This window comes from Choloepus didactylus, chromosome 15 (genome assembly GCF_015220235.1).
Source record: "Choloepus didactylus isolate mChoDid1 chromosome 15, mChoDid1.pri, whole genome shotgun sequence".
Classification (NCBI taxonomy): Eukaryota; Metazoa; Chordata; class Mammalia; order Pilosa; family Megalonychidae; genus Choloepus; species Choloepus didactylus.
The window spans coordinates 51,805,402-51,824,668 of NC_051321.1; the positions used below are offsets into that span (position 1 = coordinate 51,805,402).

Here is a 19,267-nt window from a genome sequence, read left to right on the forward strand (position 1 = left end):
AACTAGTATTCGCAAAATTGCTGATAGTAATATAAAAGCTTGCATATATGATACCAGAATAAAAATATATATAAAAAAGAATTGTACAACACAAACAGTGAAACCTAATATTAGCTATGGACTACAGTTAATAGTATATTTATAGGTATATTGTGTTACCAATTGTAACAAAAGTGCCACACAAATGCAAACTGTTAATGGAAAACTGAATGTGAGAGGGAGGATATAAGGGAACTCTGTACTTTCTATATGATTTTTCTGTAAATCTACAAGTTCTTTAATAAAAAACAAAGTCTGCAACCACTTTGAAACAGTTATTCAGTTTTTTATAAAATTAAACATATACTGCCTCTATGAAAAAGCAATTTTACTCCCACTCATTTAGTTAAAAATAAGAAAATTATTCAGAAACAAAAGACCTTGACAAGCTTATTTAAAGAAACTTTATTCATAAAACCAAACACTAAAAATCATGCAAATGTCCATTAATTGGAGAATGAGTAAACAAATGGTTGTATGATCATATAATTAAATACTCCTTGGCAATAAAAAATGAGTTATTGATATATGCTCAATCATCAATGATCTCAAAAACTTCATGTTGAATAAAAGAAGTCAGACACAAAAAGGATAAAATTATTATTCCAGGTATATGAATTTCATTAAACCGCTAATCTATGACAATAGATTTCAGAACAGTAGTTACTTAAGGGGGCAGTGGAGGAGAAATGGCCAGAAACTATAGGAGACAGAATTTCTGAGATGATGAAAATATTCTAATGTTGTATATCTCAATTGTAGTGGTTGTGACATAGGTGTATATATCCATAAAAACTTATTAAATTGAGGAATTAAAATCTGTGCAATTCACTGTATTTAAATTTTTACTGAATAACAAATGAACTACAAGTATTATTTTATTCATTTTAAAAATTCAATTGATTTCTCTCTTAAGATTATTTTAGAAATAAGTAAATTGTTGTACTTAGGCCACAATCAATAATATTTAGGATAAATATACATAGAAATAATGAATTATCAGACAACATGAAACATAAATATTTAAATTAAAATATATTTCAAACTGAAGGAGGAGGAGATGGGATTCGAAATCCATCCTTTAAACTGAGCACTGTTGTGACATATTTTTATAATGGGTCTTGGTTGGTTAGTTTGTGGGGTTTTATTTGCTTGTTTACTTATCTTTTCTTATTTACCAGAAAATAATTCAACTTCCAAAAGTTAAGTGTTTTCTAAGTCTATTATACAAGGAATCTTGAATTTTTACATTTCTTGTTTTTAAATGCAAGGTATCTATTCGAATGGAATGATTCAACAATCTGGCATTTTTGTTTATTTGTAAATTTGTCTGAAGATAATCACATGGCCTTGTATATCCATTTTCAACTAATTATACTGTAGCTTCATAATCTAGGTCTACGTATGGCAAATCAAATAAGTTCTTAGAGAGCTATTCATATCTAACCTTAGTTTTATAATATTTCATGCAAAGATAGCATTAAGGTTGAGTCAGAGATAAATCCATGTACACAGAGTTTATTTTTCCTTTTATTTAGTCATTATAAAGGACTGTGCAAAACAAAATGTGAATGAAGTGTAACTCCAAAGCTAGTAAATCAGGTTTTCATTACTTGCTTCAATATTCTTGTCTCTTAACCAGAAGATAAATGATAGAACATTACTCCTCCAATGTAAGGTATGCAACATTTAAAACAAATAAACCAAAACGCTCAATGCATTCAATTTAATAAATATCATGTTCAGGAAAAAAAAAAACACAACACCATAACTGTGTAGCACAAATTTGGTAAATTTCTATAAAAAGCAACAAAACTTCTGGTGCCTCAGAATTAACTACATATAAAAGTTCAAATATATGTAAAAGTTCACAGTAATGTAGACTTAGACCTTCAAAGTATAAAGAAGTGGAGAAGAAATTATGGTGCTGAAAAGAGAATACTGTATGACTAATAACTGGTAACAAAAAAAAAAAAAAGAAAAAGAAATCTCAGAGTTTCATATTATTGCTTTGAATTCTGCTCTTTCAAAAGTTTTCTCTCATATTATTTGCTGATTACTTTTAATGCATACCAATCATCAAATCTTTTTTGAATTAACTTAAATAATGTTTGTCTTTATAGCAGTTGTAGCAGCAATTCCATTAAAATGTACAGGGTCTAGAATATAATAACTTGAAAATGTTAGTAGTCGATAAAAATCATTACATTCATCTAGCACTTCTCATTTTTTCTGTTAAGTCCTCTAAGATATGAAATGTGCTATTGGTAATCCATGATTTGAGTGTGTGTATTTTGTAAAAGGAATTGCATTTTCATTTGTATGATCAATACTTTAGATATTCCTATTTTATTACTCATTACAGATTTCTTGAATTCACAGTACCATAATTCTGAAGTCCCTGGGGGTTTCAATAAAAAGCTAAATGACTATCAGGTCTACCTTACTTGATAAGTAACTGCCTCCTCTTAAATCCTTTCCCTATTAATTCCCCCTTATGTGATATATTGCTTGCTTTCATTGCCCAAGTGATATATGAAAACATATCTATAACAATTTCAAATAAGTCAATGATATATATAGTAGAGATTGAAAAAGTTCCCCTCCCCACTACCAATGTTAATAGTCTGATGTGTATTTTTGCAGACCTTTGGTTTTCTTTTTTTTACATGAATATGTGTTAATACGAGATATTTACATAAGTGAATATAATTGCATGTATGTTTATGATGTTTCTGTATCTTTATTTTAATGGTCTCACAGAATTCCATAAATAGATATAAATTAATTTATTCAAATTGGATGTAAAGGACAGATATTTAGGTAATGTTTTTGTCTTTGTTTGGTAAAAAAAAAAAAGCTGCAATTCTATATGGGCCTATTTTGTGCATCTGAATTCCTCCAAGCAGAGAAGTGCTTTGACTTTTAGTTTAGATCATAACATCACTGTAAATGTTACATGAATAATTAAACACGCAGTTTAAACACAAAAATAAAATTATTTCCGTAGCTAAAACTGCCACAATATCAAAAATGCTCAATTTTTTGTTCCCTCTCTTTCCCTTTCTTTCTCTATCCCTTTCTTTTTATTTCTTTTTCTTTCTCTCTCCCTCTTCCTCTCCTCCCACCTCCTCCAATACCCATGTATTATCCCAATCAGTTGTGTAAGTTTAGATGATTGATTTTTTAATTAAATTCAGTTTTATTGAGATACATTCACAGACTATACAATCTAGATGATTGATTTTTATGAAATATTGATAATTGCTATAACATCACATGAGGAAATATCAATTCACTTAATAATATATTGAACCAGGTGCTCTGAAAAGTCCATCAAAATTATGTCCATCAAATATCCCCTTAAAACTTCCTATAAAACATATAAAAATTACATGTTCCTTAAAAACTTCCCATATCTCACAGCAATTAAATTTTTGAAAATATCTAGAGTTGGTTTTTAACCTTGATTTAACTATTATGTGGACTCTCTTTCAAATTGACAAGATGTTGGCCATTCTACACCTAACTCACAGTGACTTTTGATTAAGTGTGGCCTGAATGCTGACAATAGATTTTCTAACACTCTATTAATTTCTACATAACATATGTGGTTAATGAGCCACATAAAGCCTCATGAGAGGTGGTTCAGTATAGGGGTTAAAAGTGTGACACTTGAACCAGAATATTGCAATTTGAATCCTATACCCAACACATTAACTATGTTATATTGGGCAAGTTAATTAACCTTTCTGTTGCTCAGTTACCTCACATATATAATGAGGTGAAATCAGCATCATGTGTGGGACATAGTAAGTGCTCAATGAGTGTATTCATAATAATGTGAGAGTTTTGTCACCGTTTATCACACCTGACTCATACTGTTTCCATACGCATGGTGATGAACTCAATAAAAAATAGATTTTTGTATAAATTTCAGATAAAAAGTAACAGATGTTTTTCTCATTTTACCACGAGCTGATTCAAGCAGATACTGCATAATAAACCCAGGCGAGATGAACTATTTTTTTAGATGCCCTTTCCTCCTCCACCTCAATCTATGTTTGTATGTTTGTATGTACTCCTTCAATTGATGAATGCCTCTTTTGATGGTCCCTCAACAATTTCTCTTCCCACTCCCACCATCATATACTCTAGACTTTTACTTCTTATTTAACCCTATCATATTGAGAATTACTTGTTTTTCTCTCTTACCAGTTAATCTGATAATTGGGGTGGGCGGCGGGGGGAGGGTTGGGGAATCCACTAAAATCAGGCAAAAATTTCAGAAGCTTTCTCCATAAAAACATACTAATGCAAACACACACAAACATTTGTATATAACAGCCAGGGGAATCAAGGAATTCTGTAAGAGTTCAGGGACCTGAAATCAAGAGTCATTTTGCAAAATTTTATAGATGATAAGTCGTTAATAAATTAACATTGGTTTCACAGAAATCATGAGCATTCTTTTATTTATATCCATATTTGTGAAGCCATTATTATGGTCAAAACTGCATGATGATGACCACAGACATAGGGGACTGGTGGTTTGATGGGTTGAGCCCTCTACCACAGGTTTTACCCTTGGGAAGACGGTTGCTGCAAAGGAGAGGCTAGGCCTCCCTATGGTTGTGCCTAAGAGCCTCCTCCCAAATGCCTCTTTGTTGCTCAGATGTGGCCCTGTCTCTCTAGCTAAGCCAACTTGAAAGGTGAAATCACTGCCCTCCCCCCTACGTGGGATCAGACACCCAGGGGAGTGAATCTCCCTGGCAACATGGAATACGACTCCCGGGGAGGAATGTAGACCTGGCATCGTGGGACGGAGAACATCTTCTTGACCAAAAGGGGGATGTGAAAGGAAATGAAATAAGCTTCAGTGGCAGAGAGAATCCAAAAGGAGCCGAGAGGTCACTCTGGTGGGCACTCTTACGCACACTTTAGACAACCCTTTTTAGGTTCTAAAGAATTGGGGTAGCTGGTGGTGGATACCTGAAACTATCAAACTACAACCCAGAACCCATGAATCTCGAAGACAGTTGTATAAAAATGTAGCTTATGAGGGGTGACAAGGGGATTGGGAAACCCATAAGGACCACACTCCACTTTGTCTAGTTTATGGATGGATGAGTAGAAAAATAGGGGAAGGAAACAAACAGACAAAGGTACCCAGTGTTCTTTTTTACTTCAATTGCTCTTTTTCACTCTAATTATTATTCTTGTTATTCTTGTGTGTGTGCTAATGAAGGTGTCAGGGATTGATTTGGGTGATGAATGTACAACTATGTAATGGTACTGTGAACAATCAAAAGTACGATTTGTTTTGTATGACTGCGTGGTATATGAATATATCTCAATAAAATTAATTTTAAAAAAAAAAAAAAAAAAAAAAAAAGACATAATGCTGAGCAAAATAAGCCAGGCACAAAAAGAGAGATATTGTTTGTTACCACTAATGTGAATTCTGTGAAAAATGTACAATGTTTTATACTGTAGAATGTAGGGGACCTAGAGATACCAATTAGTGGAGGGGGAATGATAATCTAATAAGAACAGATAAACTATGGAGGGTAATCTCAATGTTATGGGAATGCTCAGGAATGATTATGGTTTGTAAACTTTCTTGGATATAGGAAGATCATGTTGGAAGCAATAGAGTTATTTTAGGTTTTTTTTTTTCTCTTATTCCTTTGTTTTCTTAGGGGTTGTTAATTTTCTTGGGGTATGGTAGGAACATGTTGGAAGCAATGTAGTTATTTTAGATTATTTGTTTTTCTTACTCCTCTGTTTGGACATGGTTTATTAATTTTCTTGGGGTATGGTAGGAACATACTGGAAGCAAAGTAGTTATTTTAGGTTATTTGTTTTCCTTAATCCATTGCTTTGTTTGAAATGTTGTGGGGTTTTTTGGTTGTTGTTTGCCTGTTTGTTTTTAATTTTTTGATAAACAAAAGTTAAAAAATTGAAAAAAAATCAGTAGAAAAATGGTAGTAAAAACTAAATGACAAATAGGGTGGGATGGGGGGATGGTTTGGGTATTCTCTTTTCACTTTTATTTTTTATTCTTATTCTGATTCTTTCTGATGTAAGGAAAATGTTCAGAAATAGATTGTGGTGATGAATGCATAACTATATGATCATACTGTGAACAGTTGATTGTATACCATGGATGACTGTATGGTTTGTGAATATATATCAATAAAACTGAATTTAAAAAAAAAAAAAAAGTTAAAGGGAAAAAAAAAAAAAACTGCATGATGAATATCTAACAAGTGAGAGATTTTGAGGGTAAGGGTTAGCTGTGACTTAGTGGAAATACTACTGAACTGCGTCTAAAATTTTTAAACTTCGTTCTTTACTTAGTCATCATGGATCTAAGTTTCTTATCTGTAAATGAAGTGACTTCATTAAACAATCCACAAAATTTCCAGAATACTTTTCTATGACGCTATTATGATATGAACAACTCTAACCAAATTTCCAAAAAGGATACTGCAGGTAATTTGTAATTTGGATTTTTCTATGAACCCTATTCTAGGAATTAGAGGATTAGGGTTTTAGTATAATGTCTCTCATCAATATATTATATTATCCTGGGCAAGGCCATTACATTCTCTAGGCTTAAGCTTGTCACCTTAGAATGCTGTTGTGACAGAGTGTTTGAAACGACTTTGTAAAGGTTAAAAACATTATTTAACAATAATAAAGTAATAAAATTACTAATTGCATCTTGTATATTGTGTTCCATGCGCTCAATTGTATTTAACATACTTTTTTCCCATTTGATCTTCATAAACAATTTATGTAACAGTGTGCAGTCTCCACTGGACAAATAGAATTATGAGCACTAAAGAGATCAAAATGCATTTTTGATAATTTCAGAACTGGGACTTGAGCTCAGGGTTAATATCAATATCCTTTCTGTTCACTCTTTATTCTAAGACATTATAATACATTTTAAAAAGAAATATAGAAAATAAAGTTTCATTGAAGTAGAATCAAATCCAATGTGTTTTAAGATATAGTCTCTAAATTATAATAATTCTGAGTCTTTCACAATTAGGTAAATGGGATGTATTGAGACGTTTTTTACTTTTCTACAAATTTGGATACACATTTTTAATATTCTTAAAATAAACAAATTAAATTTGTTTGAACTGAGATTTTTGTGACTTTAAACATTGCTCAAGATTGCTTACTTAATAGCTTATTGGTCATTTATTTCTAAATTGCTTCTATTCTATAACTCACAGAGTAGGTTCATGAAGCCAACTATTCAGTTTTGCACCACAATCTCAGGCAAAATTCCTATTCTTAGCAATGTGGCAGATATGGTTATCTGACTAAAAAGTTCCTCATGTGTCCCCTTAACATTGGGGACATTTGAAAACATCTGTCCAGCTTGGGACACATTTCAGGCACAAACACTACACACAATAAACTATTACCCGAAGGAAAAACAAGCGTCTTTTGCATTAAACTACACAGGGTTTGTTACTGCTGAAAACATTACCTATATAATCCAGCTATTCAAATCGTTAAAGCATATCCTAATTTGCAATGATATTCAAAATATTTACCAATAAAATTTCTCTTCCAAATGCATCACTTTGAATAATACCATTACCACTTTAAAAATTTAAAAAAGATATTCAAAACATAAATACCAGATATCAAAAGGTTTTATGAAGTATAGTATTTAAGGCCATGCATGACTGGCAAAAGCATAGACCAATAGACTATGGAGCAAAATAGAAAACACAAACCCACACATAAAAAGACCAACAAATATGCAGTCACCTGATTTATGACAGAGGTGACACTGCTGTGCAGTTGAGAAAATGGGTCTTTTCAATAAATTGTGTGGAATGATTTTTTTAACCTATGGCAATTAACAAAATTATTTTGACCCCTATGTCACACCAAACACAGAAATCAATTCCAGGTGGATTTAAATGTGAAAGATAAAAATATATATTCAAATCTAATGAAAATAAAATTTTGAGAGAAAACATAAGAGACTATCCAGCTTCATGATCTCAATATAGGCAAAGATTTCTGAGAACACAATAAATATTAACTACTAAGAAGGAAAATCAATTAATTGCATTTCACTATAATTATGACACCATTAATACAGAGAAAAGACAAGCCACAGAATGGTAAAAATCATTTGAAATATCCAGAAATTATATGTAACAAAAATAAGTCAGATAACCAAATAGAAAAACAGGTGTAACTTGAACCTGGACTTTGCACCAAAGAGAATGTCCAAATGGCCAACAAATATATGTAATGGTGTTCAACATAATGAATCATCAGAGCAATGCAAATTAAAGCCAAAATATGATATGTATGCATGCTCATCAGAAAGGCCCAAAACAAAGTAGCAGGGATGTTCAGTGACCGCATCTCTCTCATAGTGCAGGTAGCATGTAGATAAGCACATTCACCTTGGATAACGTTTTGGTAGCATTCACCAGTGCTGAACACGCACTTTCCCCAGGACCCAGCAATCTGTATCCTGGTATACACCATCCACAAATGCAAAGATATGTTCAGGAAAAGATGTGTAGTAAGAATCTTCATAGAAGCGCTCTTCAAAACATCTCAAACTAAATGACCCAAATGTGTATCAAGAAGAGTAAAGAGATGAATAAATTGTTGTATAATCATATGTGAGAATAATACATAGCAAAGAAAACACAGGAACTACAATTATAATAAAAAACATGAATGAATCCTAAAAGCATGCTGAGTGAAATAATCCATTCACAAAAGAGTATATATTATATGACTTCATTAATATAAAGTTCAAAATAGGTAAAATTATTTTACAGTGTTAGAGGTCAGAATAGAGGTGACTTTTGCAGTGGTCTGCTGGTTGGATGAACTGAGATTAAATAGAGCACAAAGGTGCTCTTGGGTAATGTTTCTTTATCTGGTGTTGCTTACATAGATTTGTTTCCTTTATAAAATTTCATTAAGGTGCACCTTTATTAACTGTGTTCTTTTTCTTAATTATAAAAAATACATAGTCAAGCAATCTGGAAAATAAAAGTACATTTAGCCATGTTTCTGCTCTACAGTCTAAGAGAAATTTATGCTCTATACCATTCATATTCTAATTAGGAAATTCAGAAATTTGATAAGCCCCTTCTGTCACTATTTTTCATAACATACAATCTTACATTGTTGGCTCTGATATGCTTTGATAAAAAAATGTTTCAAAATAGCCTTAAGATAAAGGGATATTTGATAGTTGTTTATCATAGAAAACAGCCTCTAATATATGAACAATAACAATGTCTCTGGAAATGAAAAGACATAAAAGATAAAAGAATATCAGAAATAAGTACACCTCTTCAATATGACATTATCTGAACTATTCAATGTAAAGGATTTTAAAATGTACTTTTGCTTACCCTTTAATTTTCAAGCCTTAGTACCAGATGAACGGGGGCAGGAGGCACTGATATTGTATCACAGATGTACAGCGTTATATTAAATATATGCTTGCATTTATTATTCTTAAAATTTCTTAAAATGAGTATCCAAGATTTGTAACACCATTCACTGTGTCTACATTTAGAGTGGGAGCAGTTTTCGTAATTCATTAACAATCGACCCTCTCTGGTCTGGCTCTGGAAGCAAACCTCCCTTGGACAAGAACTTATATTGGGAACTTATAAACATCAGCATAGAAACAGTCACAGAAACAGCTATGTGTCTGATTCCTTCTGCTAACCTTATCAAAATCAGACGGTCTTGTTGGCCATGGCTATTTAAAACATACCATTGAACATTTTTCCTTAAGCACATTTCCTTTTATTACAGAGAAATAGGCTAAATTACTTAACATAATAAAAAAGAAACTATATTATCTGAGCTTCTACCTCATAAAATTTAGCACTTCCCTTTAAAATAATTCATTTGTAATAAATCTCTGTAGGCCCAAGAAACTTTCCTCAGAGAACATTGTTTATTTAGCTGAATTTTAATTCTTTCATGTATTCACTCACTGAAGAAATATTTACCAGGGAACCTACTCTGCACCAAGAATAATGGTAGTTTCTGCAAATACAAAGATGAATAAGACAGTACTTTTCCACAAGACTCTCACAGTTCAGTGGGACAGACAGACTAGAAAACAATTAGAAGTATTCAGTAACACAGTGGAAAACTGTGTCGGCTATTAGATATAATAAATTTTACCTCCTCTGTGCAGGACCTAGGGAAGCCTGAATGGAGAAAATGATGCTTGAGCTGAGATCTGAATTTCCACCTAGTTTCTCCTAATAGTAATATATTACATAACAATAGTGCAATGTCACAACCAGGAAATTGACAAAGATACAATTCATCAACCTTATTCAGAAATCAACAATTATCATGCATTTGTGTGTGTTTACTTGTAGGCAATTTTTTTCACATGTGTAGATTCATATAATTACCACCAAAGTCAAAATGCAGTAAAGTACCAATAAAATAAAATAAAATAAAATAAAATAAAAAGGATCCTTCATGATACCCTTTATTTTGGTTTGCTAAAGCTGCCAGAATGCAATATACCAGACATGAGTTGGCTTTTACAATGGGCATTTATTAACCTACAATGTACAGCTCTTAGGCTGTGAAAATGTCCAATCAAGGCATCAACAGAATGATACCAGGACTCTGAAGACAGGCTGCTGGCATCCAAGGCAACTCTGTCACATGGGAAGGCACATAGCCAGTGTCTGCTGGTCCTTCACTCCCTGGTTTCATTGTCTTCAGCTCTGGTTCTGGTGGCTTCCTCTCTGAACTTCTGTGGGTCCTCTCTTAACTTCTCCAGGGCTTTTCTCTAAACTTCTCTTTTAGTTTCATCTTTTATAAAGGACTCCAGTAAAAGAATTACGACTCACCTTGGGGTAACTCAATTGAAATAACCTAATCAAAAGGTACCACCTACAATAGGTCTGAACCCACAGGCATGGATTAAAAGAACATGACCTTTTCTGGGGCACATTATAGCTTCAAACCACCACAACCTTCTATAGCTCACAGCTACCTCCCTGCTCCCCACCATCCTCCAATCCCTAACCCCTGGAAACCACTAAACAGTTCATTATCCCTATAATTTTGTCATTTCAAGAATGTTATATAAATGGAATCCATATGTAACCATTTGAGATAGCTTTTCTTTTTACTCACCATAATTCCCTGGAGATCCATCCACATTCTAGTATGTATCAATGAATCAATAATTCATTCACTTTTATGCTAAGTTGTATTCCCTGGTATGAATGTACCACAGTTCATTTAACCATTTGCCCATTGAAAGACATTTGAGTTTTTCCAGTTTTTCAAAATTGTGAATAAAGCTCCTATAAATATTCATGAACAGATTTTTGGATAATCATATATTTTCATTTCTATGAGACTAATGTCCAAGAGTGTAATTGCTGTATCATATGGTAAGCATATATAGCTTTGTAAGAAAATGGCATACTTTTTTCCAGAGTGGCAGTACCATTTTACATTCCTATCAGACATGTATGAATGATCTAATTTCTTACCATCCTTAACAGCATTTGTTGTTATCACTACTATTTGAAAATTTTACCGATTCTAACAGGTGTGTAATAGCCAAAACCAAAAGGTTCTCCCTCACTGTGGCTTTAATGAACATCTTCCTAACAATTAATAATTAAAAGAGAATAGCTTAAAGAGAATAACACACTCTTTTAATTGGTATGTTTAAATGATTTACATTTTTTATTTTTTTGGTGTCACAAATTGTTTATGAGTTAGTAAAAGAGTCCAAATATCCCTAAATACAAACTTGGCAAACAGTTTTTCCAGTAGCACACAAAGCAGGCAAAGAACCCTTTATTACCTGCCACCTCCCCTGGTCTTCCAGGTTTCAAAGGAATAATCTTCTTCCTGTAGATCTTAGGTTCCTTCACAGATTGCAGATACGGGTTATCGATAATATTCTCTCCCCATTCCAGTTTTCTGACAAGGAGGGGTTCTGTTGTAGTACAGAGGTGTTCCTCTTCTCTGCTCCAGAACTGTCTGTGCTGATAAGAAGAGGGAGGTTCTCTGTGTCTGTCTGCCCATGCTGCTCTGAAGAATCCATCTCTTCCATTTGTTCCATCTCTAGCTCAGGAGGAGGAAGAGCTGTCTGGTAGGAGATGGTGAAAGTCCTGGCAGCAATCAATGGAAATGTGCTGACATCATCTTTGAAATGACTCTGTGCCTCACCTGTCTAGTTTGTAAAATGGGTGAGTGCCCGCTCCACATCACGCCTCTGGGTTGCAACTTTCTCCTGCAGGACCTGGTAATCCAACCCAGGCTCACGGTGTGTAGGAGTTTTGATGTAGGTGTGGGGATCAGGGAACTCAGGAAAGTGACTGGGGATGTTATGTCAGGTGGGGTCAGTTCTGCCCTGCAGTGACAGCCTTAGGAGTTACAGGCTGACTGGTCACTGGAGGAGCAGTGATGGCCATCTTCTTCGACTGTTTGGCATAGGCAGGGAGGGTGTCCACAGTGAAACCCATCTCAACAAATGCAACCACAATATCCAACAGCGTGAGCCGAGTCCTGGCCCTGTATTCAGAGTAAGACTTGGTGCTCCTCCCAGTTTCAGAAAGGTAGCTCTGCAGCATCTCTGTCAATGTTTCATGGATGCTTTCTCAACACTTTCAAATCCTACCTCCTTGCAGGATTCGCCTGAGTCAGATGGCAGTTATAAGCAGGGTTAGTGGACTGTTTATTCCTAATCTCATTTCAGAGCTGCTAGCTCCAGCTTCAGTCACCATGTCACCCTCCATTTGTTTTTTTTAATTTATGCATTTTTTTTATTGTGAACTTTAACATATATATATAACTGTGATAACTTTCAAAGTATGATTTAACAAGCAGTTAGAAAATTTCAAAGAATGTTATGGGTTACAGTTTCACAATTTCAGTTATTTCCATTATTGTAAAATATTAACATACATATAGGAAGGTGTTAACTTTCAAAGTACAGCTCAACAAGCAGTTATACAAGTAATTTAAAAAAATGTTATGGGTCACAGTTCCACGGTTTCAGTTCTTTCCTTACTGTGAAATATAGGATGTATACAGAAAGGTGATAATTTTCAAAACACAACTCAACAAATAGCTATAGAGCAAATTTCAAAGAATGTTATAGGTTACAGTTCCAGCATTTCAGTTATTTCCTTCTAGCTATTCTAATGCCCTAGCTTCTAAATATATATAGAGAGAGACAAATATTTACATAAAGTTTCAGCATTTGTAATCCTTTGTTAAATCCTAACTTGTCTGCTGCTACCCTTTCCTCTCATTTAATCTCTTTTTTGATCTTCAGGGGTGTCTATGCAGTGACCACCCTAACTTGTTCATATTTAAAGTGTCAACATTATGAGGAAGGGGGTTGCATCTGACTGTTGTTCTTAAAAAGGCTGTGCCTCTGGGTTTTAGGATTTCTCTGGCATAGGAACACTCTGGTGGATTTAAGTTTCTGAGAGATAAAACTTACTAAGTGAAATAAAACCCTAAAGGGTGCTATGATGGTGGCATAGAGAGGAGTGGAAGCTAGTTATTCCCCCTGGAACAACTAATAAACAACCAGGAACTACTAGCAAATAATCAGGAATAACTGCAGGTAGACAAACATGAGCATCCACTCATCATACACCAACACAAATTGGGAGAAATGCCCAAGATCACAGCATAAAATCTGTAAGTAAAAACTGCGAATCCAAGCTGGGAACCCCCTCCTCCCATGGCCCGAACTGCAAAGCCTCACGGTGCTAGAGATCAGCACTCTCCAAGCAAGCAAATATAGCTCAGCTGAGATCAACTGGGCAAGCGAATGCAGCTCAGCTGAGCTCCAACTGGGGTTTTAATTGGCAAACGCGGACTGCTCAATACAAGCTATGAATCCCCAACAAGCAGACAGAGGCTTTTGGTGATGACTGACCTTGGAGAGCCAGAGGACCTCTCTGGGACAGTGGGAGAGCCCAGAGGACTGGGTGCTGTCCCTGGCCAATGGGTGAAACTGAGGGTGGCTGTGAACTAGCCCTGAAGGGGGGATTTCTGTCCCTTTTTTGGCTCAGTGGAGAAAGCTTCAGCCATTTTCAGTTCCTAGTGCTCTGATCCAGACAAGGGCGGAGACAGCACAGGCAGAGATACTATTCAAATGCTAATGACCTCTCCCTAAGGATATCTTCCCTAAGAGGAAAGAGGTGGGGCCCAGCTCTACTACCTACCTTCCATTCAGAACCAGACCCCAGAGCCTGGGAGAAAACAGCCACAGGCCACACCTCCTTAAACCATTCTGGAGCCACCTGCTGGGCAGAAAAGCACAGTGACCTGAGGCCTCACAGGGTGCATCAACTTTCTAAAACACACCCTCAGGGAAACATGATACTATTGCCTCCTTCTGAGACCTGAGCCTGTTCTGGTCTGGGAAAACATGATTGGGGTAACCAAGGAAATCAGATGCCTAGATAACAGAAAACTGCAACCTACATGGACAAAAACGAAGTTATGGCCCAGTCAAAGGAACAAACTTACACATCAACTGAGATACAGGAATTTAAACAACTAATACTAAATCAATTCAAGAAGTTTAAGGAAGATATGGCAAAAGAGATGACGCATATAATGAAAACACTGGGCTTACATAAGGTAGAAATCGAAAATTCGAAAAAACAACTGGCAGAATCTATGGAAATGAAAGGCACAATACAAGAGATGAAAGACACAATGGAGACATACAACTGCAGCTCTCAAGAGACAGAAGAAAACACTCACACTCAGGAACTGGAGAACAAGATAACTGAAAAACTACACACAAAATAACAGATAGAGAAAAGAACGGAAAAAGATGAGTAATGTCTCCGGGAATTAAATGGCAACATGAAATGCAGAAATGTACGTGTCATTGGTGTTCCAGAAGGAGAAGAGAAGGGAAAAAGGACAGAAGCAATAATAGAGGAAATAATCAATGAAAATTTCTCATTTCTTATGAAAGACATAAAATTATGGATCCAAGAAGCTCAGCATACCCCAAACAGAATAGATCTGAACAGGCCTACTCCAAGACACTTAATAATCAGATTATGAAATGTCAAAGATAAAGAATCCTGAAAGCAGCAAGAGAAAAGCAATCCATTACATACAAAGGAAACTTGATAAGACTATGTACGGATTTCTCAATAGAAATCATGGAGGCAAGAAGCATGTGATGTGATATATTTAAGATATTGAAAGAGAAAAACCACCAACCAAGAATCCTATATCTGGGAAAACTGTCCTTCAAATATGAGGAAGAGCTTAAAATATTCTCTGACAAACAGATAATGACGAAGTTTGTGAACAAGATACCTGCTCTACAGGAAAGCTAAAGGGAGCACTGCAGACAGAAGTGAAAAGACAGAAGTGAGAGGTTTGGAACACAATTTTGGGGGATAGTAGCACAGCAATGTAAGTCCAAAGAACAAAGATGACTGTGAGTATGGTTGAAAGAGGAAGGTTAGGAGCATGTGGGACACCAGATGGAAAGAGGAAAGATAAAGACAGGGACTGTATAACTCAGTGAAACCTAGGGTTCTCAATGATTGTGATAAAAGGTACAAACATGTTTTTACATGATGTAGGACAAATGAATGTCAAAATTGCAAGGTGTTAAAATTAAGGGGGATTGGGGGGAAAATACAATCAATGCAAACTAGAGACTATAATTAACAGAAACATTGTGTTATGCCTCCTTTAATATAACAAAGGCAATATATACCAAAGCTAAAGGCATATGGGGGGGAGAGCATATGGGAAGGGTATGGGACTCTTGGCATTGGTGATGTTTTTTGACTCTTTATTCTACTTTAGTTTAATGCTATCTTTCCTTCTGTTGCTTCCTAGCTGTCATGTTTTATTTTTTCTCTCTCTCTTTTTTCTTTTCCTTTTTTCTCTCTACCTTCTTTGACTCTTCCTCCTTCTTTGTGGAAGAAATGGAGATGTCCTTATATAGATAGATGTGCAGGTGGTAAATACATAAATACATGACTATACAGGGAACCATCAGTTGTTTACTTAGGATGAAATATATGGTGTGTGAACAAAACCATTCTAAAAAAAATGGGTTGATGAAGAAACCTTGAGGGCACTATATTGAGTGAAATAAGGCAGACACATAAGGACAAATATTTCAGGATCTCACTGATATGAACTAATTATAATATGTAGACTCATAGACATGAAATATAAGTTACCAGGATATAGAATGAGGCTAAAGAATGGGGAGCGGTTGCTCATTATGAGCAGAATGTTCAACTAGGGTGAACTTAAACGTTTGGAAATGGACAGAGGTGATGGTAGCATGTTATGAGAATAACTAACGATGAATGGTGTGTGAATGTGGTGGAAAGGGTAAGCTCAGAGTCACGTATGTCACCAGAAGGAAAGTTAGAGGTTAAAAGACAGGAATGTATAAAACAGTGAATCTTGTGGTGGATAGTATCTGTGATTAACTGTACAAATATTAGAAATCTCTCTCATGAACTAAACAAATATATGACACTATAACTAGAAGTTAATAATAGAGGGGCATATAGAAAAAAATATACCTATTTCAAACTATATACTACAGTTAGTAGTATTATATTTAACATTCTTTCAACAGTAACAAATGTATTATACCAAAACTATGAATCAGTAATGGAGGGGGGGTGGTTAGGGATATGGGAGGATTTGTGTTTTCTCTTTTTGTCTTTATTTCTGGAGTAATGAAAATGTTCTAAAAATTGAAAAAAAATTGTTTCGGATGCACAGCTATATGATGGTACTGTGGGTAACTGATTGCACACTTTGCATCTTTGGATAACTGTATGGTATGCGAACAATCTCAATAAAAATATAAAATAAATAATAAAAACTTACTGAGTGAATCTTTTATAGAATCTCAGAATAGCAACCTAGGTATTTGGGGACTACTGTTGGTAAGTGCATGGCATACTGTGGCCATTTCGGATGTCTAGCTGGAGCTTGCACAAAAGAAACCTCCAAGATAGACTTTTGACTCTATTTGAAATCTCTTAGCCACTCTAACTTTATTTTATTACCTTTCTTTTCCCCCTTCTGGCCAAGTAGGCATTTTCAATCCCTTGCTGCCAAGGCCAGGCTCATTCCTGGGAGTCGTGTCCCACATGACCAGGGAGATTCATTCCCCTGGGGGTCATATCCCATGTTGGGGGGAGGATAATGAATTTATGTGCTGACTTGGGCTTAAAGAGAGAAAGGTCACATCTGAGCAACAAAAGAGATTCTCTGGAGGTGCCTCTTAGGCATAATTATAGGAAGACAGCCTCCCATTAAAGCCCTAAGTTTCACAAGAGCAAGCCTCAAGATCAAGGGCCTGATTTATTAAATAGTAGGTTCCTAATTTCACATAATATATATTCTGTCCCAAAATAAACAGTTTCTCATATTATGTTCATTTAGTTGTACAATCATCATCACTCTCAATTTTAAACAATTATAACATACAACATCCCAGAGTTCTTGTCTTCTGCTAATTATTCATTCCTAGTATTAGGGTAGTGCTGGCAATATATTTCTACTAAATATGGTCTATAATATATAAGGGGTAGTTTTTCCATGTACAACTCTGTTGTCAACTCTTTGTTCCAGTGTCATACCTTATAAGGATATCATGCTAACACTTATTTACGTTTGTAGCGCTACTCTGGGTTACATCGCTTTAAACATGTTCACCTTCAATGTGGCACTGGTACTTATAATCCCATTAAGAACCATAATCACACCTCTCCATTCCTATACCATTAAGTTCAGCCTCATTACCATGTCTGTACATATTAGATTATCAGTCCCTCTTCACCAGCTTCTGTCTATCTGTAGGCCCCTATATTCTGTATTGTAATACACTTATTTTACGCTGTTCACGGAGTTCACATTAGTGGTAAAATCAATATCTCTCGTTTTGTGACTGGCTTATTTCACTCAGCATTATGTCTTCAAGGTTCATCCATGTAAACACACCAAACATTAAACATACTAAACATAATTGGTATGTTTAAACAATCTACATTTAATGTTATTATTGATCTGTTTGGACTTAGGAGAATCATTCTATTTTACATATTTTCTCTTTGGTCCCATTGATTTCCTCTCTTCTGGTTCTCATCTCCTGACTTACTTTTGATTGTTAGAATTCTTTAGTTTTCCATTTGAATTTGTTGGGTTTTTACTATATCTCTTGCTATGGTCGTTACATATAAAAAAACATTTTTCTCTAGGGATTAAATTATACACACATATTTTGGAGTTAGTATTTTACCACTTCAAATAAGGCAGAATTATAGAAACTTTACCAACATGTAAGTTACATTACCTTCACTCCTTTATGTTGTAATTTTCATACATATATATTACATCTACACACAGTGGAAATTTCACAGTTATATTTTAATGCTTTCAATTATCATATACATTTTATTTTAAAAATAGAAAAGTAATCTATTTCATTTACCCACACATTTACAGTTTATGTTGCTATTTGATTTTTTTTTACTTTTCCATTTATTTAGAACAGGGCTGTTGACAACAGATTCTTATAGCTTGTCTTTATTTGCAGATACCTTTATTTCACCTTCATTTCTGAAGTATATTTTCACTGAATATAAAATTCTGGCCTCATAGCTCCTTCCTTTCAGTATTTTAAAAATGCCTTCTTATTTCTATGGTTTCTTATGAGAAATCTGCAGTCATTAAAATAGTTGTTTATGAATACATGTATTTTTTGTGTAATATGTCATTTTTCTCTGGATTTTCATAGATTTTCTTCCCTACATTTTTGGTTTCCAACATTTTTTCTCTGACATGCCTGACATGGGTTTCTTTATATTTATCATGTTTAGATTTCACTCAAGGGTTTGAGGCTCATGGTTATGTAAGTTTATGTCATCTCCCAATTTGGAAAGTTTTCAGTCTTATTACGTCATTTTTTTTTTCTGCACCATGCTATTTTTCCTCATTTTCTGATATTCTGGTGGCATGAATGTTAAAATTTGTGATATCTGCCCACCCTGGTTCCTGAGACTCTGTTAATTTTTCTTGCAGTGTTTTCCCCCCGTCATACAGATTGGAAAATTTCTACTGGTTTATCTTCAAGTTTAGTCACTCTTTCCTCTATCAATTCCATTCTGCTGTTCAGCCC

General features: G+C 34.7%; 1 protein-coding gene and 1 pseudogene across 6 annotated transcripts in view; both read right to left on the bottom strand.

Annotated features, from left to right (window-relative positions):
• PCDH15 (protocadherin related 15) overlaps positions 1-19,267 on the bottom strand; it is a 1,822,477-nt gene that overhangs the window by 1,543,993 nt on the left and 259,217 nt on the right. The window lies entirely within an intron of this gene.
• LOC119509917 lies at positions 11,829-12,824 on the bottom strand (annotated as a pseudogene).